The sequence below is a fragment of the Polyodon spathula genome, chromosome 13, assembly GCF_017654505.1.
Source record: "Polyodon spathula isolate WHYD16114869_AA chromosome 13, ASM1765450v1, whole genome shotgun sequence".
Taxonomy (NCBI): Eukaryota; Metazoa; Chordata; class Actinopteri; order Acipenseriformes; family Polyodontidae; genus Polyodon; species Polyodon spathula.
In genome coordinates, this window is record NC_054546.1 from 13,177,962 (window position 1) to 13,203,163 (window position 25,202).

General features: G+C 37.7%; 1 pseudogene; it reads left to right on the forward strand.

Moving 5' to 3' along the window:
• The first annotated feature begins 259 nt into the window (after nt 1-259).
• The window catches only part of LOC121325902, a 52,064-nt pseudogene continuing 27,121 nt past the window's right edge, over nt 260-25,202 (forward strand).

Sequence of the window (25,202 nt, forward strand, 5' to 3'; positions counted from 1 at the left end):
TGAAGCATTTAACCCTATTATACAATAGGTTTTAAACGAAACTGTTACACAATCATATTCAGTTTTACACAACAACAAAAAGGGATTTCCTTTAGTAGTTTGTATACCTGTGTTTGGACTTAACTGTAGCTGCCTCCCCTCCTTGAAATCTGCTGCTTGCTACACTTGTCATTGTGCAAGTCAAATACAAATACATTATAGTGTTCATGCTAGTTTTAGCATTAAGCAAGAAATTGCAAATTTATCTTCACATTGTACGATGATATTTTATAGGAATATTGTCAAGCATTTCCTCGGAGTGTCAGGTAGTCTGCAAGCAGTTCACTTTGATGTGGTGTTAGCGACAGGGCATACTTTAATCTTGTTTTTTCTCAGCTGCTTGTTCCATAATGCAGGAATCATGAGAAGAGTGATTTTTAATGTGCTACATGCTTCCTATTATGTCACTAATCAACATGCAGACTTCCTTATTAATATTTAAAGCAGTTGTGAAAACTGGTTGCCAGCGCCATTGGCTGTTAAAGTGTGAAAAAAGGCAGTTTACTGTTGTCCCCTTTTCTTATGTTTGGGCACCTTGCTCTATTAGTGATATATCATCTAGAGTATAAGGTTAGCCTTTGTCTCTTGTGGTCTGTAATGTCATCAGAATCTGCTTTGATCCAAAAACTTGTAATTAACAGTCTAAGCTTTAAAATCTATTCTCTTAACTTCTATTAGTGTTAGCAACATTACCAGCCAGATTGGGGCTAGGACTACTTTAATTATTGAGTGAGGCCAGACCATGGAGCTGAACTTCAGTACAGGAGGTGATTGGGTAACAGGAAACACGAGTTTAAACTTTCTAAAATTACAGTTTGGTTAGAAATTTAAGTAAAACAAAACAATCTGAAATGGTCCACTTTAAGGCTAGAATACTGCTCTTGTCAAATTACCAATCTTGGCTGGGGACCCAGCAGGGTGTTCTGCATTGGTCTTTCCACTCCTGTAAGGTTCAAGATGAAAAATGGTTAGGTATAGTTAGGGCTTCTAGTTTTGGGGTTATGTTTTTGATCACATGATGTCCTGATGTGTTTCTTAATCAAACTCTAATTACCAAAGGAAGTTGTTTCTTTTTACCCTCATATCTTGACTGAGTTAACAAACAACGTGTATTGATCTCACCTGATCCTATTTGAACCTGCATTTCGATCTAGCTCAAATCGCCAAATTGAGCTTATTCATTTCTACTACGTTAGTTTTCAGTAGTAGTGCCACGCTAATTGAAACAATCTGGTATTCAGTTAAGGCTCAACAACTATTAATTAAAGTTTAAAGGGATGGAGAGAGATGGAAAATAAAAACCAAAAACAAGAAGCCCCAGGTATAGTTCACCTCATCACTCTTCAGTGACCCCTACTGGCCGGCTACCTGTCCAGCCCACATACAGACTTTCCAGTGAGAACTGTTAGTAGGTTTGGCTAGTGGAAAGCGATAGTTGGCTCAATTTTGCAGGTTGCTCCTTTATCTTCAGTCCAGTAGGTTGCATCATTGAAGCAGTGAAGAATCAGCATTCAAATTGTGTTGAAAAACTGATACAATTAATAAAGAAATGATCTTTTGAAGAACAATAACATAAGGGTGCCAGAGAAAATATTGTGTATGTCATTTTCAATCTAAAGATCTATGTTTATTAGAACCAGCATCATTTGACTTAGGGTTCTCCACAGGACAACTGTAGTGAGGCGGCAGAACATTATATCCGGGAGCACTTTTAACGGAAAAATAAACTTGCCTTACCTTAAATATATAATAAGACAAATAATTTGAATAATGTGTTGTCTTTCGTTGCCTATACCTGGTTGCGCTTTTTTATGTTCTACATTTTCTTTTTCATTACTGTTTTTTATTATGGTAAATTGCCCTACATTAAGCACGCTGTGATTTGACTGGGAAAGATTGTTGTAGTTAACAAAAAAAGGTATGTTTTTCACTTACTTTTTAGCTTAATTATTGAGTTTATTGCTTCATTTAAATGGTTTTCTTTATGTTAAGTTTTCAGGGCATTTTGTTAATGCACGTCTATTTTTGTTTTTCGCTAGTCTACATTTTTTTTTTAATACAACTGTTAATTTTAACTTTTTTTTTTTTCTGACACAACAGTACTCTCACATGTTTGGTCACAATCATAACAGTTGCGTGAAATCGGAGTGTAATAATCCAGCACCTTAAAAGGTGTACAGCCTCTATAAATGAACCCCCAATATCTCTCACAAGCACCTGGGTACATATTGTTATGATATGTGCATATGTATAGCAATTATGTACTATATCTCACATTACAATACAATAATACAACAAAAATGGACTGAATGATAATACCCAAAAATATATATATACAGTACCAGTCAAAAGTTTGAGTACAGGTTTGAGTACACCTGTTTGATTTTGTTTTTTTTTTTTTTTTTTTTTTTTTTTTTTTTTTTTGTTTTTTTTTTTTTGTTTGTTTTAGTTTTTGTTTTTTTTTTTCAGGTTTTTCATGATTATTTATGTTTTTAACTGTATAAACTTGTCTATAAACATTTAATATTTCATTATATGATACATGTACTTATATAAGCTAATAATCATAAGTGAATTGCATTCAAAAACTTATTTTTAAATGAAAATGTAAATCTATTAATCAATTTCTATGAAATGGTCACCCAAAGCAAGAAGATTTCAGTCTGAAGCCCAAGTCAGTTAAAAGTCTGAAATGTGTATAACAGGGTGTTAGAACACTGGCCTAAGTGTAAAAGTTTCTTTGTTAGACATTCTCTGAGTTAACTAGCATGTTACCTAATTAACTTTTTGTCGCCAATTATTGTTAACAGGTGAGGGTCCATGATTACTATAAATATAGGTAGCATAGGCACAGGTTTGTCATTCCTGAATGTAAGGGAGCAGAAAATGACAAAATACGCTCAGTTAAGCAAAGAAAAAGGACTAATTACTTTAAGAAATGAAGGTCAATCTTTAAGACAAATCGTAAGAACTTTGCAAGTGTCTGTAACTGCTGTGGCCAAGACCATCAAATGATTTGAAGAAACTGGCCAACGGTGACCTCAGAATCAGAGAACAAGTTCATTCGAGTCACAAGTCTGCGAAACCGGCCATTAACTGCCCCTGAAATACAAGTATGGCTAAATGCTACTAGAAGTACAAATGTTTCAACATCAACTGTTCAGAGGAGATTGCGTGAAGTTGGCCTAACTGGAAGAATTGCTGCAAACAAACCATTGTTAAGAGTGCAGAATAAGAGGAAGAGACTTGCCTGGGCTAAAAAACACAGAAACCGGACATTTGAGGAGTGGAAGTCAGTCATATGGGCGGTTGAGTCAAAATTTGAAATATTTTGGTCCAACCGCCGAGTATTTGTAAGACACAGAGAGGGTGAGCACATGAGTTCTGCATGTGTGGTTCCCACTGTCAAGCATGGAGGAGGCAGTGTCATGGTCTGGGTTGCTTTGTTGGTGACAGAGTTGGTGATCTTTACCAGGTCCATGGCAAGCTCAACCAGCATGGCTAACATAGCATACTTCAGAGGCATGCCATTCCATCAGGATTACGGCTAGTTGGGCAGTCCTTCATTCTTCAGCAAGATAATGACCCGAAACACACCTCAAAGTTGTACAGGAACTTTCTGGCCAATAAGGAAAGTGAAGGACAATTCAGTCATTTTAATCGTTTTAGCAACTCAAAGTGATTAACACAGAAAACCCTTTCAATTCTCTGATTGGTTAAATGTTGTGTTAAGATATAACACAGCTGTCATGTGGTTCCAAGATTTTTTTTTTTTCAACCAGCAACGCACAACTGATCTAGTCTGCTCTTCGCGCAATCAATCCTAATTATTAAAGGCACAGTAGCATCTGCAACACGGGTGGATCGGGCTTTTTGACCCTACTATCATGTACTAATGACTCCACTGGCCTCCTGTGGTCCATTACATATACTTTTCATGTTCTGCTCTGCGCACTAGTTGTGGGAATTCCCCTAATTCTTTTTTTTAAATTTATTTTCCCAGTAGACAACTATCTGGCTCATTAACTACAAAAACAAGCCCTATGCCAGTTCAGTTGAGATCCAGAAACTCCCTGGGTTAAGCTTTCTAGTTGTTTACATCGGTCATTCCAGCACTAGTTGTGCCTGGGGTTGCAACTTTAGTGGCTTAAGTGGGTTGAGCTACGGTGCCAGCCCCTTCTGTACTTTTCTCAGTTTCAGGCATTTTTGCATAGAACTTGCCAAGAATGGCTTTCAAATTCTACGAATCCAGCTTAAAATTCATAGCTGGCGATGACATCTTCTGGTCTGCTGTTAACACAAACTGCTCTAAAGAGGTCTATTTTCAACATTTTATAAAGAGACAGTGGTTGGATTTTGGACCCAAACAGTAAGAGTGATTCAAAAAGCAATAGCCTAAACAAAAACAACCCAATGTCCCTTGATACTTGTTAAGAAGAGCAGTATGTAGCAGGGAAACTATAACTGGTTTTCATTGGCATCAGATAAATTTGGCTGATAATGATTAGGGCTGATAACTGAGCCTTTATTAAAATCATAAGGCGACTTTAATGAACCCAATTTATAAATTGTAATTAGAATTCAAAAGGCTTTTGGGAAGGTTGAGTCCTTTTAAATAAAAGAAAGCATGTGACATAACTTTTGTGATTGCCCTCAACAGAACATTGTACTCCATTGCATTACAAGGGATATCTACTGTAAATTGAATCTAAGCCAATTTACTATGGAATAGTTAGAACACCACATTTGTTCTGTTTGCTGTGTTTTTAAATGTATTGTCATCTGACGTGAAAGGCCACCAATCAAATTAGGCAATTTACTATTGCATCCCGTTTTAGCAGTGTATTGATTTTATTTAATTAGCCCATATCCTGCCACTAAATTACTACGACAAATTTAATTGTCTTGTGTTTCAGGTTTTATTTCTTTTTAAAATTGGGATGCACTACACCTGTGACAGATTGTCAGATATTTGCATAATTATTATGAGTGCATGCTGGTTGTTGATGTATTTCCCAGAGTAAGCCTGGCTTATGCTTTGGGAAATGTTTCCAGAACCAATCAGGAGAAATTCTGTGATTAAATTAAAGAGAAAAATACCCTTAGAGTCTGCAAGAGTGGGGGCAGAAGATGACTCAACATTGGACAACACAGTTAACAACTTAGGAACGGAAATGGATATGAGAATGGAGAGTACTTCACAAATGACTAGATCAAGATCTGAAGTTAGCAAAGACATGAAACTCCAGGTTTGTGTCTTTGGCTGGAACCAGGCAACAACAGTCAGGGGATTTGAAGATTCATCAAAGGAGAATGAAATGCTTGAGGGAGAAGAGACAAGGGCCTCGCATTGATCAATACTTCTTACGAAGTCAGTCAAGTCAGTCGAATGAAATCCAGTGACAGGAAGCAAACTACAGTTCACAGAATATCAGTACCCCTGTTATAGACTTGAGGAGGACTTGCATGGATACAACTAATGATAAACCTAATGATCCTTGAGAACCTGGTCAGAGGAACCAGCGTAAGAGAGAAAAGAACCTCAATGGGCACAAGCCTGGAGTTAAATGGCCAAGAGCTTGTGAGAAAACTGTGTGGGACACAGTAAACACAGATCTCTGTTTTGCATTGGAAAGGTTAAGTGGGACAGTTGAAAAGAAGCTGGATAAATTTGGGAACATCATCTATGCATATGGAAGCGAGAGGTATGGAGTTGAAAAAAGTACAAACTATTGCTGGAAAGTCTAGACGGCAGCAAGCGATTGAATGCTTAGTTAGAGACAGGAGGCAGCTAAGGAATCAATAGAGAAGAGCAGAACAAAGTCAGAAGGAGGGACTCAATCTGTTACAAAGGGTCATAAAAGATAAGCTTGCAACATTGCACAGAGCTGAGCGTCTAAGGAAATGCTACAAAAAGGAGCGTGTGAGAACTAACTTTTATTAAGATTCATTCAAATTTGTAAAGAAGTTATTCACCAGTGAGAAAAATGGCACACTAAAATCATCTAGGTTTGAGCTGGAGAGCTATATGCAGGAAACACATACAGACTCAAAAAGGCAGGAGCCTATATCAATTCATTCAGACATTTCACCTATTAATCCACCAGAATACCAAATGGAGGACTGTGCACCAAAGTGGAAAGAAGTAGAGTAAGCTGTGAAAAAAGCAAGGGCATCATCATCTCTAAGGCCTAATGGAGTTCCGTACAGAGTGTACAAGAGCGCTTTTGGAGTTCTACTAATCCTGTGGAAATTGATGAAAGTGACATGGGAAAAACAGGTTGTACCAAGAGCATGACACCAAGCAGGTGGAATCTTTATACCAAAAGAAAAAGATTCTACAAGCATCAGTCAGTTTTGCCCTATTTCTCTATTAAACGTAGAAGGCAAAGTTTTCTTCAGCATTATTGTTCAGAGATTGTCAACTTACCTATTAAAGAACTGCTTCATTGGCACTTCAGTACAAAAAGCGGACATTCCAAGTTTCCCAGGATGCTTAGAGCACATTAGCGTGATCTGACAAATTCAATCAGCTAAAAAGGAGAAGGAACTCCATGTGACATTCCTGGATTTGGCTAATGCATATGATTCAGTGCCACATTAACTTCTTTGGTCAGCATTTGATTTCTTCAGTGTATCATTAGTGTAAGCCTACTTTGGAGATTTGCAGATTTGTTTCAGAATTCAGCACCATTTCTCCACTGGCTTTTACTATGGCAATGGATGTAATTATTAGGGCAGCAAAATGGGTAGTGGGAAGAGAGCGTTTGGCTTCTGGAATGCCACCAATTCAAGCATACAAGAATGACTTGACAACCATGACTACAACAGTAGCCTGCATTAATCATTTATTTTGGACAAATTAACCAATAATATTGAATGGGCACAAATGCAATTCAAGCCCACTAATAGAGCATCTCTATAACTAAAATTTAAAGTAGTAGATAAAAGGCTCTACATTAATGTTGAAGCAATACCAACAGTGTCCGAGAAGCCAGTGAAGTCTTGGGAGATGGTACGATGGGGATCTAAAGGACACAGTTTGAGTGGGAGAAATTAGACAACAAGCAGTGGAAGGGTTGAAGAGCATAGACAGCAGCGCTTTACTGGGCAAACTGAAACTCTGGTGAAAAACCAGAGCACCTGTGTGAAAAACTGGAAGAAAGTGGGCGGCAAAGAAAGCCGTGGAAGATGCAAAGGCTGCCCTTTGAATTGGTCATATTATGGGGCAAGTTCAGCATAAGAGGGGGTCTTGGTCTCAGTTCACCTCCTCCTACATGGCACAAGGCAACCCCAGCTCAATGGAGGAAGCTGGTAGTCAACGAGGTGAAAAAGCAGGAGGAGAGGATGAGGTGTGTAAAGGCCGTTTCCCAGGTCAAGCAGGGAGAGTGGATGAGATGGGAGAGTGTGGAACAACACAAGATCGGCTGGCAAGACCTATGGACAATGGAACAGAGCAGGATCAGCTTTCTCATCAGATCAACATATGATGTTCTCCCATCACCACAGAACCTAAACCTTGGGGTAGGTGAGGATCCCTCATGCCCCTTGTGTTCATCACCTGCAACATTAAGGAACATTTTGACAAGATGTAAGTTGGGTCTTAGCCATGGATGGTTTACTTCCCCAGGTGCTGCGATGTTTGGCCTTAGCATTGGAAGACAAGTATAACATGACAAATAAGTCGCCACTAGTTCCATCAAAGCATTACACAAAAAAGACTGGCATTACACAAAAAAGCAACTGGCTGTGGTTGAGACGGAAAGATTCTGGCTGGGGATCTCAAGCACAGTAGAAAGAAAGCAACGCTAATGTATGGGTCAGTAAGCTGGGCTGAGTTGAGTGTGAAATGGAGGGGGTGATGCTGGGACACCAGAATCACTGTCGAGCCCTCTTGAGGTGTCATGGGCTAGTCGACGAATCACAGAAGACAGAAGGTGAGCACTTGAAGACCCCAGAGATGTACTCTACTTAGCTCAATCTAGACAGTTGTCATGCCCTGGAGCCAACATCGCAGCCATTGTGTGTGCTGATGCACTGGGGAGGCAAAATAAACTAATCTCTGGAGCCAGCATTACATTTCAGCCATCAAAACCAGGCAGAAGGATATCTACATCATCAGATGGAAAGAAACGCAAATGGATGGAGACACAGATGGATCACATTAGTTTACTGTAAAGCTACGTGTTAGTTGGTGCTTACCTTGGCAAGAGCCGAGTTCAAATCAGCATGAAGTTTTAACATCTACTCTCATATAATGGAAGTCATGTGGGCATGGGGTTCTTTGGACTATGCAAGTTAGCATTACAGGTGCTTTTGACAGTTGCTAAAAGTATCCGTTTTATTGATACAGGATGTACTATGTATGTCTAACGTGTTACCAGTTCCTGCAATTTTCAGACTGTATGGGTTGATGTGGTACCACAAAAATATGAGGAAATGTGGCCCCTGCTGTATGCTGGGCTGAAGACCACTCAAGTCTCTTTATTAAAAGAAAGCTGAAAATAGTTTTTTTTAAATGCTTTCAGATAACCAGGAACATGTGTGATATGAATCCTTTTTGTTTGACATACATGCTGGTCTAATGAAAGCACCAGACTGTTGAGGATTCATATTAATGATACCTAAAATGTTTTAGTTAGGCTAACAATAACAGATTTACTGACAAAAAAAGGAGAGTCTGATACTCTTAGAGCCTATGGTATCAAATGAACTTGAATCAAAAACACAAAAGGAATATGTGGTTCTCAAAACCTTCAATCTAATTATCACTAGTGCTCTTATTGCTGTGCAAAATATTTTTTTCTTAAATAATTGGAATTTAGAAAACGTATAAAGGTCGTTAATAAGTAAACAAACAAAAAAAATAAAATAAAATTAATTGGCTAACTACGAATGGGCTATATGAAGTAGATGCCAAATTGTATTATATATGTAGTTATATGCAGGCTATCGTCCTCTATCTGTATGGTTATAAATAAAAACATCTCCTCTGCCGCAGAGGAAATGGGTGTTGCCAGTTAGACTAAGGTTATCATTCAGCCCTATCTAGAACTGCAGCTGTGTGGCACAAGGCATAACATTTATGACCTCTGTATGACCTTGGCCGCACTCTGTCTCTCTTCTCTCTCTTCTTTTCAATGCTAAATATCCAACCATGTTTCCCCTATTCAAGCAGGGGCAGAGGTGTCCTTCAACTACCACGTGACCCATTTCCTCCTCAGGTATAAGAAATGGGAAGTCTGCAGCTCCAGAGCAGTTTGATGCAGTTGTCCTTACCATTCCCAGCCCACAAATCCTCCAGCTGCAAGGGGACCTTGACAAGGGTGAGTAGGCCACAGTGATATTTGTTAGCATAACAGTACACTAAAACCCTGGTACAAGGCTGAAACACAATGTGCAGGTTACACAAATGTCTTCCCAACTAGCAGCATGGAAAACACATGGCCAGCACTGAAAAGAAGCAACTACTTTAAGAGTTGCAAACACTTCTCAAAGCACACTCACAGTATACAGTGCTGATAACTACCCTACCTTGTTACCGAGCTAATGAGAGCAAGGAAAATGTTTGCTATTACCCTTTTATAAAGTCCAGTTCAATAACCTCTAAATAAAGCAAATCTACAGTGTGTTCCAATTTTTAGCAGCTGATGGTAACCAGAGAATCAGATTAAAACCAGAATTTCTTGCATTCTTTGAAATATGTAATAATACACTTTTTAAATATTACGGCAAAGTAAATAATTCCATTACATGGTGTGACAGACTGGATTCAGTGCGTAGGTGTGGTAACGTCATGGACCAGCAAATTAAACAACAACAAATTTTGTATGTTAAAACGGTGCTGCTGCGCTCATATTTATAATTAACAAAATAAACAGTTTAAACAAAAAGAGCACACAGAACAAAGCAAAGGGCACTCTGGCCAAAGTAAAACACTTTCAAACAAGTATATTTTCGATATAGCAATTGTTTTTCTATTCATTTAGACTCACGTCTCACCTCTGCCACTCTCCTCCCTAATAAGCCTGGAGCTTTAATTACCTAATTTAATACAATAATTACCTTAAGGCTCCAGCCAGATTGCCACGAGGGTTCCAGGGAAGGGATTTTAACCCCACCCCCACAGTAAGCAATAAGACGGACGGATTTGTCTGCCTACATAAAAATACTATAATAATAATAATAATAATAATAATAATAATAATAATAATAATAATAATAATAACAACAAATTAAAACAAACATCAATAAATACGCAAGGGGTGAGCACTTTGCCACACATGGTTATTAAATAAACAAATTGTAATAAAATAAGTAGACATTAGTAACATTCTCTTTTACATTAAACCTCTGACCTGTTTTTGTATATTGCAGTCATGTGACTTCTTTGATCCTGAGATCATAAGAGATTTAAAATGCTTTCAGAACTTGACTTCAAATTTTAAACAAGGGATATTTTATTTTATAACAATGGTCAATACATCTAAAATGAGTTCTCTGGTTAGGCAAGCACTTGTCTGAAACAAATAAATCATAATGGGTTTGAAAAAGTATTGATATTGGAAACAACCTAAGCTGCTATCTCTCATACCTCTTACTGGGGACTGTTGATGTGGCCAGGAACAGAGGCAGTAGCCTTCTATACAGTGTCCTTTTAGGAAATCAGCAGCCAGCTAAATTGGTCCCTAGCTGTCTAGTTAATTCTGACTTTCTGTAGTGAGCGCCCTAATGGTATTCTCTGTACAAAACTACAAAACTTGAAATGGAAAACTAGTAGTCCTGAAGGAGTGATATGGAAATTTTTTGTGTAAAGTAAAAACCCCTGGGGTGTTTTAAATAATACAGAATGTGAGATGAGTCTTTCACTAAAGGCAAATATATGGTATTGAAATTGGAGAAAGAGAATGAGAAAAGGAAAATATATGCCTTTTATTTTTATTCATGTGAGGGTTGAAAAAATAAATATATTGCAGCACCTGCCATAGCACTGTAAATAGGGTCTAAGGTTACTGTGGGTTGCCAGGATGATTCTGAAGCTGTTTAAATAGCTCTACAGTAGTGAACATATTTGGTATTAACATTATGTAGTTTATTATTAAGTTTGTCTGGAGCTATAGGGAGGTGTCTGTCCGTCCATTCATCTATCTGTCTGTATGTCACACTTACTTTGCATATACCTGGATAATAGCTTATCATAGTGTCTCTGTCTCACATTGAAGTTACACATATACAGCTCTGGAAAACATTAAGAGACCACTGCAAAATTATCAGTTTCTCTGGTTTTACTATTTATAGGTATGTGTTTTGGTAAAATGAACATTTTTTTATTCTATAAACCAGCTATCCAAGTAGCTCATCAGCAGCTGCAAGGGAACTAGAATGGCATTCATGCACTTTGAAAACGGGCAGGGGGCTAAGGAGAGGCCAAATGACAGCACAGGAAACTCAAAGACGCTCCCCTGAAAGGCGAAGCAGAGATACTTCCTGTGCGCTGGACAAATAGGCACGAACGGCCGGACAGACTGAGGACTATGGCAGACGCCAGCATCTCATCTCCTCCAGTACCAGAGTACAGGAGAGGAGCATTAAGGTTACCTACTGAGATGCCTTGCGGTCTCGATGAGAGCACTGCAGCAATTCCTCTACCGCTGGTCCAAAGAATGGTCAGGGAAGGTAGGGCTGCTTCTGAAGGAAGTGCAAGACGTGCAAGTGTGATATTTAGCCATGTCTGATGTCTGTATGGCCCCAAGGGCATTGTTTAAACTCCGGAGGGTGTAGACCTGTGTATTGAAGTACTCAGGCACCAAAAGTGCAGAAGCACCAAGGACACTAAGTGAAATAGAATACAGTACTGGTGCACCGAAGAATAGGAAGCACCAAGTGCAGGTGTTATTGACATGCTGGGGTGCTAAGCATCGAGTCATGGAGCATCTAAGCACCGAGGGCGCAGAAGCACCGAGAAGCGCCTAGCCTTAATCTCGTGATGTCAACACAACCCGTGGAAGCGTGTAGCATACATCGGGGTGGATACACAGGCTCGAGTGACTCCGGTAGGCAATCAGGAGAGCAGTACAGGGAAGTGCACGGTGCTGTACTAGGGTGCAGCATGGCGATAACCTGGTTCTGGACTGTGTGCAATCACACAATGGAGCAGAGCACACAGCTCAAGGGGCTACAGCGTGTTAGACAGGAAGAAAAAGTGTACTGCTTTTGTTTTGTTTTTTTAACTATAAAGGCAGTAATAGTAATATAGGCTTGCACATACAGCAATTCAGCGATGGAAGAAACACAGTCACCACACCAAGCAGGTGAGCTGTAAATTTGTATTATTATTGTTATTATCAAGCACGCCAAGTAGGCTGATTTAACTCAACAGCGGGACACAGCAGAGCTTTTTTTTAATTGCAAGGCAGTAAAGAAAAAACACACACACACACAACAGTAAGCTGTGAGGATAAAATAGCAATCACCACGGCAACACAGGTAACTGATTTATTAAAAAAAAAATTTGGACCAGACCGCCGCGTAACCGGGTTGAAACAAGCCGGCAGATGCAATAGCAGAGGAAAACACAAATCAGCGAGCACTGTAAGGTTAGAAAAGCAGACAACAATCACAAAGCAATGTAGACTGTTGAAAAGAAAAAGTAAACAGCGCAGTTGTGCAGCATTTATAGCTGAGTTCTAGAAGCAGTTTCTGATCCCAGGGAAGTGGCAAGCTGACTTCCAGCAATGAAATTTCAGGGGAACTCCAGAAAACTCAAGAGAGAGCTGTTTCCCACCGTCTCGACCACAGCAACTGGACAAGGGACATCTTGAGTAGCAAAAAGAGGAATAACTTCCGTAGGTTGACTGTTTTGATCCCTCGGTAGGCGGGATTGAGGAAGTCACCCCAGGAAGGGGCCTATCAGCAGCTCTGATATAAAGAGCTCAGTAATACCTACCAATAGGCAGGCATATCCCACAAGTATGTTGTTGGTTGTCTTCAAATTGAAAGGGAACTACAGCATGTATCTAACAACTAAATACGTTACCTAACATACAGTAGGTTTAGATTACTGAAGGGCTTGGAGGCATGTTTTCTATGGATGCAGATATAGCAATTGTAAAGTCACTCTCTAAATTGGTTGGTTGTTAATGTTTGGAATGGAAGGTTGTGGGCTCAGGCACCGTGCCAAGACAAAAAATATTGTTGACAAGTACAAAAATGTTGCACAGAATTGTGGTCTTATTGCTTGTGAATAATATAATTGTAAAGGGTAGATCTCAGAGAGGAATAATAAAAAAAGCCATACAAACCTGAGTTAGTAGCTGAAAATAATAAGTCCTCTTGGGGAAGAAGGGAACACTGTTAGCATGGAGACCATGGTTATTCTGAAGTCTAGGCGGTATTTAAAGATCAGTACCACATTCAATTACCATATCAATGCTGAATCAAAACCGGCGGGGGGGGGGGGGGGGGGGGGGAGTATTTTGCCTTTAACAGATGGTAGTATTGCTGATGCCTCTTTGCAACAGACATCTTCACATTAACCAGTTTCTTCCAGTTATATACTCTTTCCTTGTAAAGGTGCAATTTATTCCTGGAATTTTTGTTTATATCCAGTTATTTTGAGGTAAAAACTAAATGATACTGTTGAAACTGTGGTAGAAGGAGAATTAACAAGGTCTTTTGTGTAAAGTTTGATTATTTGGAAAACTGCCAGTTTTTGTATTTCTGTTCTGTTTCCTGGTCTGTTACAGAGTTTGAAAATATATAACCTCCCACTGCTGCGCCCATGGCTGTTTTGCTCATGGTTTGTTTTAAATGGAAGAAATGTTTACATTGTAGCTGAATCTACTTAAATATAAAGAAACTTTACAAACAGGCCAGTGTACAGAAGAATTGAACAGAATCTGAATTAAACTTCCTTGTAAGACTTAACTTGAATGTGTGGCGGATGTAGCTTTAAATACCCAGCTGATGAAACTGAATATATGTCTTGATGCCCCTGGGATGGGGTCTGATTCAGATGCACAATAATACCACGTTTACAGATTCCAAACTGCTCCTCTTACTGTAGATGCCTTGGCAACTCCAGCAGATTCCAAAATGTGTTGGTGCCTGTAGTAAAGTGCCACTTATTTGTTGGCTTGCTGCAATACCTGCAAGTAGTCAACCTTTTAATTTTTTTATTGAAATTTTAATTTTGTAATTTAAAAAAGCAATACAGGTGTGTTTGTTCTGTCACTTCAAAAGTGTGATTAAAAAAAAAAAAACATTTTCTGCTTTTGGTGTATGCTTTACCTTAAAATAAAATTTAGCAAGAATCAAGTAGAGTTGTTAAAATGAGTTGAAATGTAAGTACTAGACCTATATCATTAAATTGACATGATAATGAATACCATATAAATCCCCAGCAAAGACTGTATCTTTGTAGAATAGGGTAGAGGCAGATTAAGCAGGATGGGAATAAGATTCATGTTGCATTGCAGTTTACCCATTCAAGTTTTTAAAAAAAGCTTAATTAGCCACAACATGTATGTAACAAGTTAATGTGTGTCTTATTAAACTCATAGTAAAACCAGGAATGGATCAAGCTGCTGTGCAATTGGAATCTTATTTCCATCCATGTTAATGCAATATAATTTACTGCCAATGCTCTGTTAGTAAAATATTGACAAGTACATAGCATAATGCATTTTTCTGTGCAAGAAATATTTAAAGCAAGGAGGAAACCTGTGTTTACTTGCTAGATTTTGAAAGATGACCTGTGTCCTTTTTTGTTCACTGTTCAGAAAAAGATTTACTGGTGCAATGTCTCATTTCTTAAAAGAACACTTTGTTGTACAAAGTGTAAGATATTCTTTTTTTTGTTTTTAGACTCCTATCTCAATGCAAACTCTTCTGTCTCCTAAGAAAAACTATAGTCGAAAAAAGCTGGTAAACTCCAACAGTATTGATTTAAACTTAATCATTTTGCAGAGGAGGAATTTATTGTATAACATGGCCTGTAATGTTTATGTAAAGAAAATGGCACGGCATTGCCTTCTGTATTATGCCTTGAACGTGAAAAATCTTGTTATAAAAAGGTTTTAATTATTACACAAAATATGGCTTTTAAATAGTTAATTAGTCTGGCACCCTGGAAGCACATGGGATCCAAGGGAAGTGAAATATACATTGACCCTTGGAAGGGTGCAGATCTGCAGTAACTGTGTGGAGGCAGCAGATGGCAGCGTTCATGTTTTATTCAGGAAAGCTTCCCATGCAAGAGGTTGCAGTCTGGAAATAATTGAAACAGAATTAATTAAACTGTGCAAGAACTGCATGCTTCTTACTTCCCCTTTGATCAGAGTTCTTCAAAAATTCAGGAAAGGACACAGTGACCCTCAGGCATACATTTGCTTCCACATTGACAGGCAGATAAACTACTTATTTGCATACAAACCAAGAACTCTGGAGTAAACAAATGGATTGACCTAAGTATGTTTCAGCTGCTGCCTTAAAATGATTTAGCTTCTGGTGTTCGGATACTGTTTTTAGATGCAGTATTGAAAAAAAGTCCAATGGTGGTAGTTAAATTATTATTTTTTTTTTATCTTGAGTAAAACTCTGTTGATAAAGATCCGCAACTACAGATGGATAACAATTTGAGCATAGTTTCTGAATCAACAAAATTCAGGAATGCAGAATAGAACTTGATTATAGGTTAAAATTCAAAAGAAATAAAGATTTAAACACCAAAGTTTACTCCAAATCGGCTAAACAAGTTTTGAAAATAGCCTGCAGCTTATGCATACTTAAAACTTGTTTAGGTTGTAAAGACTTCCTGGGGCATTTAAAAAATGTGCCCCTTGTTTCTCTGACTTACAAATTAGCTTTTCATCACACGATTTAAAAGAAATCTTTGGAAACCATGTTAAATTTCAGAAGGAATACAAAGGTATAAATTGTTACTTGGAAATTAACATTTAAGGGGCAGTTCATCTTTAAATGAGCTTCCCCTGTCCCCTATGACTTGCTTTTTGTGTTATAGGCTGCATAACTCTTAACATGTGGTCTGCAGTTGCAGGTCATTCTGACATCACAGAAATAACTGTCACAAGAAATCCATTTATTTGATTGTTTAGTAATTTTCTTCCTAGACTGGAGACACCACTGAACATTGCTATATACCCTTTTACTGTAAATGTGAAGCCTGTTTCACATTTACAGTAAAAGGGTATATAGCAATGTTCAGTGGTGTCTCCACGCACTGACACACTATATCGTAGAGTATAGCGACTAATCAGTTATTCTAGAGAGGGAAGTCGTTGATTACTTAGTGTGGCACTGGTCACAGCCTTAGGGGAGAAATGCAGCTATGCAACGGTTCCCCAAACTGCTGACTTACCATTTACAAAAAAATGGCTGATTGTGAAGGATTTGGAATCTACAAGCTTTCTGTGGATAGCTTCTGTTGCTCTTTAGAGTACATTTGCTCTCAACAGTTTGAACATCAGCAGAAACATTAGCTGGCATTTCTAAAATGAAAGTTGCAAAATGGCTGGCTATAATTAAACATACTGTGGTACTTTTTCACTGCACCACCTAAGCCATTTTAAAATACTGTATTGCTAAGTGCTTCCTCCTCATTCTTGATTAGTAAAGAGCTTAAAGGGATGCAGCAGCTGAAGGTTTTAAAAGTGGTCCAGTTTGCTTTTCCTCTTGGAAGATCTTTTCATCCTTTGCTGTTTGATGCTTCAGTTTGGAAGAAAGACAATGCTGTAAAAAGTTGAAATTGGTGGTATCTAACCCCTCCATGTGTTGAAACCTTCAGAACTTCTTTGAAAGAGCCTCCACAAGGATTTGAATGTTTTAACAAGCATCATAAATTTCGAGCACTTTGTAGTAAAATAAGGCTTATATACTTTGTTTCATGCCTGTTTTCATAACTTTGTAGCATTGAGGACATACATACCTGTCAACTTTTACATTAGAAATGTCCGTGCATGCCTTTTTTTGTAGTGATGTAACCGAAAAAATAACATCTGTGCTATACTTAGAGTTCCAGTCACCTGCTGGGGTATGCTTGGCATACAGAAATGATTCAGATCTCAGTTTGGCTAGTGGGAAAAGTTTCCCTCGCTGACTGGGAAGGAAGAGCTACACAATTGGATCCCAATAGTAGTAAAACAGGAGTGCTAATCTAGCCATATTAGGATTAGCTTCAGTACCACTGATCCCTTTATTGTGCTGAAGGTTCCTTTTGTTCTTTCTGTATTTTTTTTTACTTTAATTTGCAGATTTTTCAGTTACCACACTTTAAATGTATAAGTTTAAATCCCTTTTGCCTTGTCACTTCCTGCTCTTCAGGTCATGGCATTGAAAGGTGTAGCTATTGTGTACAACAAATATGTGGCAGATTAATTTGTTACACAAGTGGAATCTGTGTCATGTGAGCTCATTTACATTAAACTCCGTGCTGCATACTGCAGGTGGATTTTCTTTCCCTGCTTTTTGCATCTCGGCCACTAATGCTGCATTGTAAGACTCTTCTTTAATTGTTTATAATTGCAAGACTTCCTTAAATTCTTTGTTATGCTGTTCATCCTATTCACTTTCCTTCACAAATATTGCTGTATCATCCTTAAAAAAAGTCTTACTGACCACTGTTCTCTGAAGATGTTTCACAAACCACCCTCTCTTTCGCATTTGAATAAGAATCCATTTTAAAAAGGTTGGTTCGCCACGCAGTTTCAGGAGGATAAATAAATAAGATGATTGCATCAGGCCCTTTTTTTAGAACTATGATTTTAAAAGTTTCACTTCCTCACCTCATGAACAGGACTCATATTAAAAGCAGCAAACATATTTTGAGTGAGAAGAAGTGAAATACCTCTTGCTAAATATGATAAAAGCATAATTGCAGAAAATTTCATCCAAAGTTTTCACGTCATTAATTTATAATAATTATTCTTTCTCCATGACCGGAACCCGCTGGAATCGAGGAAACAAAGTCTCATTACATAGAATAACTTACTTCCTTGTGTTGCGGTTGATTGCACAGTTGCTTGATTGTATTGGAAAGTTCAGGCTGTTTTAGTCCAAGCTAGTGGATGTTTATTCCAAAGAGTAATAAAAAAAAGTTGAGCTTTAAAGGAGATCTGCTTTTAAGATATATCGTTAGTTCAATTTGTGTCTGTGTCAGCCAATGTCAACAAAAAGACAGGTTTCTAAGACAAATTTCTCAGAAACCACAAAAAAAAACTTGATAAATGTTATTGTTGTATTCACTATAATATCTTAGCACCTTTTAATACTTGTATAACATCTGCACGCCACTAAGTTACACTACATTTATCCCTGTCTAAACATAATTTGCTTATTATTTTCTTAATCTGCTATATTGTATTGCTTTACATCATCTATTTTTCCAATTGCATTTGGATGTATTGCTTATATCTAGCCAAGGCTGACTTGAGCATGCCATTCCAAAAATTAAAGTACATTTTTGGGGTAGTTCTTAGTAAGACTAAGAAGCCATTAGCCTTCCCTTCTGGAGTTTAACGACTACATTTATTTTGAGGTTGCAGGTTATAAGACACCCATTGCACAGCAGTTCTAGTCGTTCCAGGTTTTCCATTGAGTCTTAATGATAGAATACCTGTGAGAAATGCTGTGTCTAAGCTCACACTAAAAACTGGCATGGCTCAAGCTGCTGTGCAATGGGTGTAGTACATTGTACCTTGCGGTTGTGTGTACACTATTTGAGATTTTTGTGTGTATTTTTCCAAACTGAGATACAATAAATTTTGGTTTCTGAGTTAAGGAACTATAACTAAAATGCAGGAGAAATGACTACTAGCAACACACAACAAAAGTGTATTCTTTTTGGACGAACACTCATATAACTTTAAGTCATAAAATATTCAGTAGTACAAAAAAGAAAGGTTTTGATCCAATCAGACTTTTTTTTTTTTTTTTAACAAGAATTAAACCCATGTTTTGAGTAACTTCACTGACAAAGAGACAAATTAAATGTTTGTCTAATATTTTCTTAAAGTTTCATTTTAGTTTTACTATGAGCCATATACTATTCCATATCTTATTTGTGATCCTATTCTGTAGGCAAATCTAACAACCCATTCACCCATATTTATGGTTACACAACCATATTGCAGTGCTTTGTTATTGCTTTGTTATACAGGTGGGTTTATATCATCTGATTGGTTGCCTGGAGCGCTAGTTCAAGGAAAACGTGTCCCTTTACCACACTGCTGCCAGCATCGATGCCAAAATATTAGCACATTTTTAATAGTCCATTGCCTGACCAATCTTTTTTTCTATTACTTGGAACGTAGTGTCTACTGACTTTTTGCATGTTTTCTGTCATATTGCAAAATTTCATTTTCAACTCTGCCCAAACGTCTGTTTTCATTGACAACTGCAGCTAGCTGCCAAAGTCAACAGGAGACCCAGGAAGTTTACTGTTTTTCTGGGAGAAATGGCTATGTTATGACACAGATGTCAGTCAAACGTTGTTCATGGTGCTGACAATGGCTGAACAATAGTGAACGAAATCCGACCTGTAAGTGTGAAATTCCACATGAGCAAAATCTTATACCAAATTAAACCTGCTCAATGGGCTATCTAAAAGTGTCAGACAGGTCATGACGAAGTATGACCATACAAGAACTGATCAGAGTGACCACTACAGAAAGGTGCTCTCTATTACTTGAAATGTCTGATGGCAGTGTTGTGCGACAATTGACTGGAAATTTTTGTTTTATGTTCACACATCAGGATATCAGGGCATTTCACGTAATCCTACATCTGTCACAGTTCTATACCGCTACATAAATAATGAATTATCAGCTAATACGATAATAAAACTAGTATTTTGAAGTAATGGTTAATAGCTACTATAGACTAGGTAATTGAACCCCTAACTGATCTGTAGTCTGACAAGTATGTAAAACAAGTAATGCATTAAAGTAGCAAAAACATAAAAGAACCAGTAAATAAGCATGGTACAGGTTATTAGCCATCTGTAAAAATCATTAATCTGAAAGGGTCTGGTCCCAGCTGGTTCAGATTAGCACAAATCTACTGTGATAGAAATTAACTATTAATACACTAAAAGCATCCCAACTCTACATAATTGCTTCCATGGGTTTTTGCATAATGAGTTCTGTTGAACTGAAACCAGTTCCTTTTGGTGTTTGTGTTACTGTTAAAATGAAAAATGTAATATCTGTAACTCTGTTGGCTGATACTAACATGTACTTGTTCTTACCCAGTAACATTCAGCAAGGGCCCCCACTGGCACCTTTGAACATAGTGAATTTTACTTTCCAGAGGTGTTACATTGTTCTGTCATTTTGCAAATGCAATATGTTGAATCCCTATACATATTAACCCATGTGAGAAATGCAATAGATAAAGAAGCATGGATGTCTGCCAAATTTTGAAAATAATCTAGCTACAGTATATATGCATTTTAGTTTTCAGGGTGTATGCCAAAAGAAATGGCACTATCTTTATTCCCACATGACAGCACTTAATTGCAAACAGGTGGCTGGACTGTTCTTCCAACAATGCAGAAGAGCTGAATAAGTACAATTTGAAATTAGAATCTGATACAAATTCACTTCCAGTTTGGCAGGCACAGAAAGAGCTAAAAGGAGCCATTTCTGCTTTAAAAAAAAAAAGAAAAATTCAAAAGAGGAAGCTGACATTTTGCTTATAATAACTGTATTGACGGTCGTGTTCTGCATGTCTTTGAAAACATTTTATAGGGTTATAAATATTGTGGTGGTGTTTATATTGGTTGTTAAGGGTAGAGTGTGTGTTTCTAAAAATGGCAAAAAGTGGGTAATAGGCCTCCCCTCTAAATCACAATTGAATCGTTATAGATCCAGTTTGTATTGCAGTGCCACACAATGATAGATCCCCTCTCAGAATTCTGCTCTTCTTTCTGTTCTGTGATTGACAAATTAGTGCCAGCATGCAACAATATCACCTCTTCTGTCGTTTTTTTTTTTTTTTAATGTTCACAGCAGACATACCTGTTTTTAGTGTTTTAGCTGAAAGTCCACAAGGTCCAGCTGCACACCCACGCATGATACATTGTGTTGTGTTAGTGAAGCAAAGTCCAGATTATATAACCTGTGCTCCAAGGGAAAAAATAAGTTATTCAATCCATAGTTAACTGATTATTCTATCCATGAATAGTCATTTACTTGGCATGTATACGTCCTTTCTATGAATTTGACTTCTGCACCACTGTGGCACTGTTAGCAAGTTCTGCCTGAGAGAATCCCAGTCTTTCGTGGTGTTTGTTGGTACTGTGCCTACCTGTAGCCAGTGGCATTGTCACTAAATTAACACATTTGTAGTTATTTATGTATAAATGAGAAATTTGCAACAATAGCAAGCACACAGAATGTAGCAAAATAGTAAGTAGAGAAACAATTCTAAAAGTCAGGATGGTGTTCTCCAATGAGTTTTAAGCAGTTCAAGCAGCTGGAAGAAGATCAGTTTTTTTTTTGACAGATGAAAACCTATATGTTGTTTCTAAATGGAATTGGAACATGGCACTGCATTGCATTTTAGTAGTATCCACCAATAGCTTTCTGTCCGAAAGGAGAAAAAAAATGATTTCCAGTAATCCGCTTGGTTCCAATTGTCTACCATTTGCTGCCAAGTGTATTTGTTAAATCAAACTCAGTGGTTCAGACCCATAAACGATTGTATAAAAATGAGCTGTTTGAGTGTTGGCCAAATTAGAAGCAGCTAAAAAAAACCTGGCAAATGTCTAATGCATGTTACATTAACAGGGTACATCTAATTACAAACAAAATTCAGATTAACTGGGGTTTATCTGGCAAATTAGTGCTCTGTGGACTGATATTATAGAACAGTACTTTTTCGACAGCACAGTATGTTCTTTTTTGTTTATTTTAGTTTTTAGTTTTTTGCAAAGGCCATTAATGGTTGCACTTGGCTTCAGCTGTGATTTTTTTAAATACAATTGTGTGAATTAAATATTCACAAATGGTAAGGGCTGATGCCACTGACTATGGTCAGGAACAGTGTGTTAAGCAAACTCAATGAAACTGCCAATGCCATATCAGTCTTGATCTAAAGTACTGGTCCTGGGACTGGGGCTCAGTGAAATCACGCCTCCTAACCTTTACCAGCAGCGGTTTATTCATAACTTTCAACGTTTAAGACACAAGACATACAGTCGTACTAAAAACAAGCTTGGTACGCGTAATAGAATAAGACAAACATTTTGGCAAGAAGCTTTGTCGTTGTAAATCGTAGATTTTTTTTATTTTTATTTTTTTTTGTACTGGTGGCTTTGTTACTTATGCATGTTGTTAACTAGTAGAGCCATTAACAGTTTAAATTGGGTTTGGGTCATTTTTATTCAATTCGAACTGAACCTTTACTGTGAACTGGAAGCAAACATGAACTGAGTTAACAGTTGTTTTTACTCTGTCTATGTAAAACAATGATAAACAAGAATGATTATGAATGAAAATATTAAAAGGGACTGATATAGTGCGTCTGCAAGTGCGCAGATGAAAGTATTTTAAATACAAGAGGCAAATAAAAGTGCAGGCTAGCTTGAACAGGGCTATACCTCACTTCCTATCTCAGTGGCCTTCAACTTTGGGGGGCCTTGTAGCGGTTCATGTTTGTTAAAGCTGTCTTACTGAGCTTAAAAAGGGAAGATAAGTTTTTTTAGAAAAGTACAGAATAACAGCCTTGCTTTGAACTATAGTGACCGGCAATGTCCCAGATTCCGTATTATAAATATTTCAAACGCAAACAAACATTACACTAGGCCCAGTTTTAGTTATTACTTTGTTTAGTAGGCCAAACATTTTAGGTAAGGTTTGCTTTCGGATATAAATATTTTAAATAAGGTCAAAGTAAAAACAAATAGAAGTGACTTATTTGGATGTTTCAAGGAAAGAAGCAATGCATTAAGCTGTTCAAAGAGCCTGAATTGTTGGGGAGACTATATGCACACCTTCATAGCCCTTGATTAGCCCCACTCATTGGTAAATGGACAAACTAGTGGTCACATGTTATTGCCTGATGATGCACCAGATCCAGCCATGAAGGCTTTAACACTGTCTCACAGGTCTGCAGGCTGCACGCTATTGAACCTGTTAGCACGCAAGCAACAGCTGCTTGCAGAGGACAGCGTCCCTTCAAAACATATAGTGCTATGCTTGGTGTGCTTTGGGTGCAGATGACTTAAAGAGAAAAATAAAAACAGACGGGAGGGGGCTGGTGGTTTGCATGTTTCATGGTTAGAATCTATACTACTCAGGCCACCCAAGTGAGCTGAGCCCCCTATTGGTACGAGTTCAGGCAGTGTTCAGGTCAGGACTGAGGAGTGCCCATAGAGCTGTGAGGGAACATATTTGGGAATTTATATGAAAGCAAAGGGTGACATAGCTTAGCATTTTTTATATGAAGGACGAGAGGTTATTAAGCTTAATAAAGTTCTTGATATACGGTAGGTTTAGCATTCCACATGAAGTGAATTGCCTAGCAAATGGGCTTACATTGACAAATTATGCTGCATTGCTTTATTTACAGGTAAAATAGATGTGTTTAACAGTATTGAAGTAGCAATTTCTGTTTCTGTGGGTGGCAAAAAAAGGCCAGTATACCTATATTCTTCTTTATTGAGCAGAAAAATAACCTCGTTTTCATAATCGAAATTGTGTGCAACATTTTAAAATAGTTAAATGCTAGGATAAAGATCATATTCCAGCTATCCCAAGAAACTTTATAGGGAAAATTGCCATCTGACTTAATTCTTCTAGCACATTCAGTTCTGGAGTATACATTTCATAGAAAATTATATAGTAGGAAGATTAATACACATTGAAATCATTAGAAGTGCACAGATGTTTGTAATTTTACTAGAAGCCAATTTCCAGATAGGTGCAGATCTTTAAAGGTTATCGTTCTGACTGAATGGCTGCTGCGCACCACTCTTTATTCAACAATTTTATAGCCTGTCAGACAAACTAACGATAGATCCCTGAGATCAAAGATCCTCTTTACTTCCTGCCAGCTTCAGATACTGTAGTTTGCCCTAAACTATTTCTGTTGAGGAATTATAGCTTCCATTGAACTGTGAATCATGAATAGGGATTCACTTGACTGTCATTTATGATGGCAGGAAACTTGTCAGAAGTTGCAATTGGACACATAACCTATGCAACATGGGATGAAGTTGCAGGTTAGAATGGAGTAAAGACTGATTTTCCAGTTACTGTTATGTAAGAGTTGTAACTCCTCTCCTAACTAACAGTGTATTGCCATGTGGTTTATGATCCCATTTGGTAAAGGAGTGAACACTTTTTCTGTAATGCTTTGGGGAGGGGGGGGGGGGGGTTTGTGGGGTCATGAGTAAATCTAAGCTTAAAAGTAGAATTTTGGTTGAAAATCTGAAGTGTGTGAATGAGACTGACATTTTGAAGTACCTCTAATGGTACCATAAATATGACAGTTTTACTCATTATTGTCCCTTACTTTGCTTGAGTACTAAATTCACAAGCACCCATTTGTTGTATTAATTAACACATTTACATGTACAAGGTGTTATATCTGAGATGTTTAGGTACCACTGTGTTATATCCCAGCCCCCCTCTTCCATTTTTGGGCTTATATTTTGTTTTTGTTTTTTTTTGTTTTTTACTGTGAAATAATTTTTTTATTCCAAATTGTGCTTGTATTTTATAGTGAGAATACATATGTTTTTGTGAGAGTATCTTGGAAAAGTTTTGGAACTACAGCTGTAGAAATACAATTTTTGTATTCATTCCTCAGCGTACTTCTTAATTAGAACAGTCAGGTGAAAGCTGGACTCTTGAAAGGACCTTGCATTCTGTAGACCTCCAGCCTTGATTTTAGATGGCTTGCTTACCTCCAGCAGCTGAGTGATGGTTAACAGTGTTGCACATAATTATTTTTTCCATTCCCTCGTTTTTGCCAGGAGTGATTCATCAGTTTTAATAGAATTACAAAGTCTACTTTGGCATGTGCATTGCCTTGTTCGGCATCTTTTATTAATTGAAGAAATTATACAGTGGGTAGCCTGTTTACAAACAAATCATCCTCCCACCTTACAAATGAAGAACTAAGGGAACTGCTGGTTGATC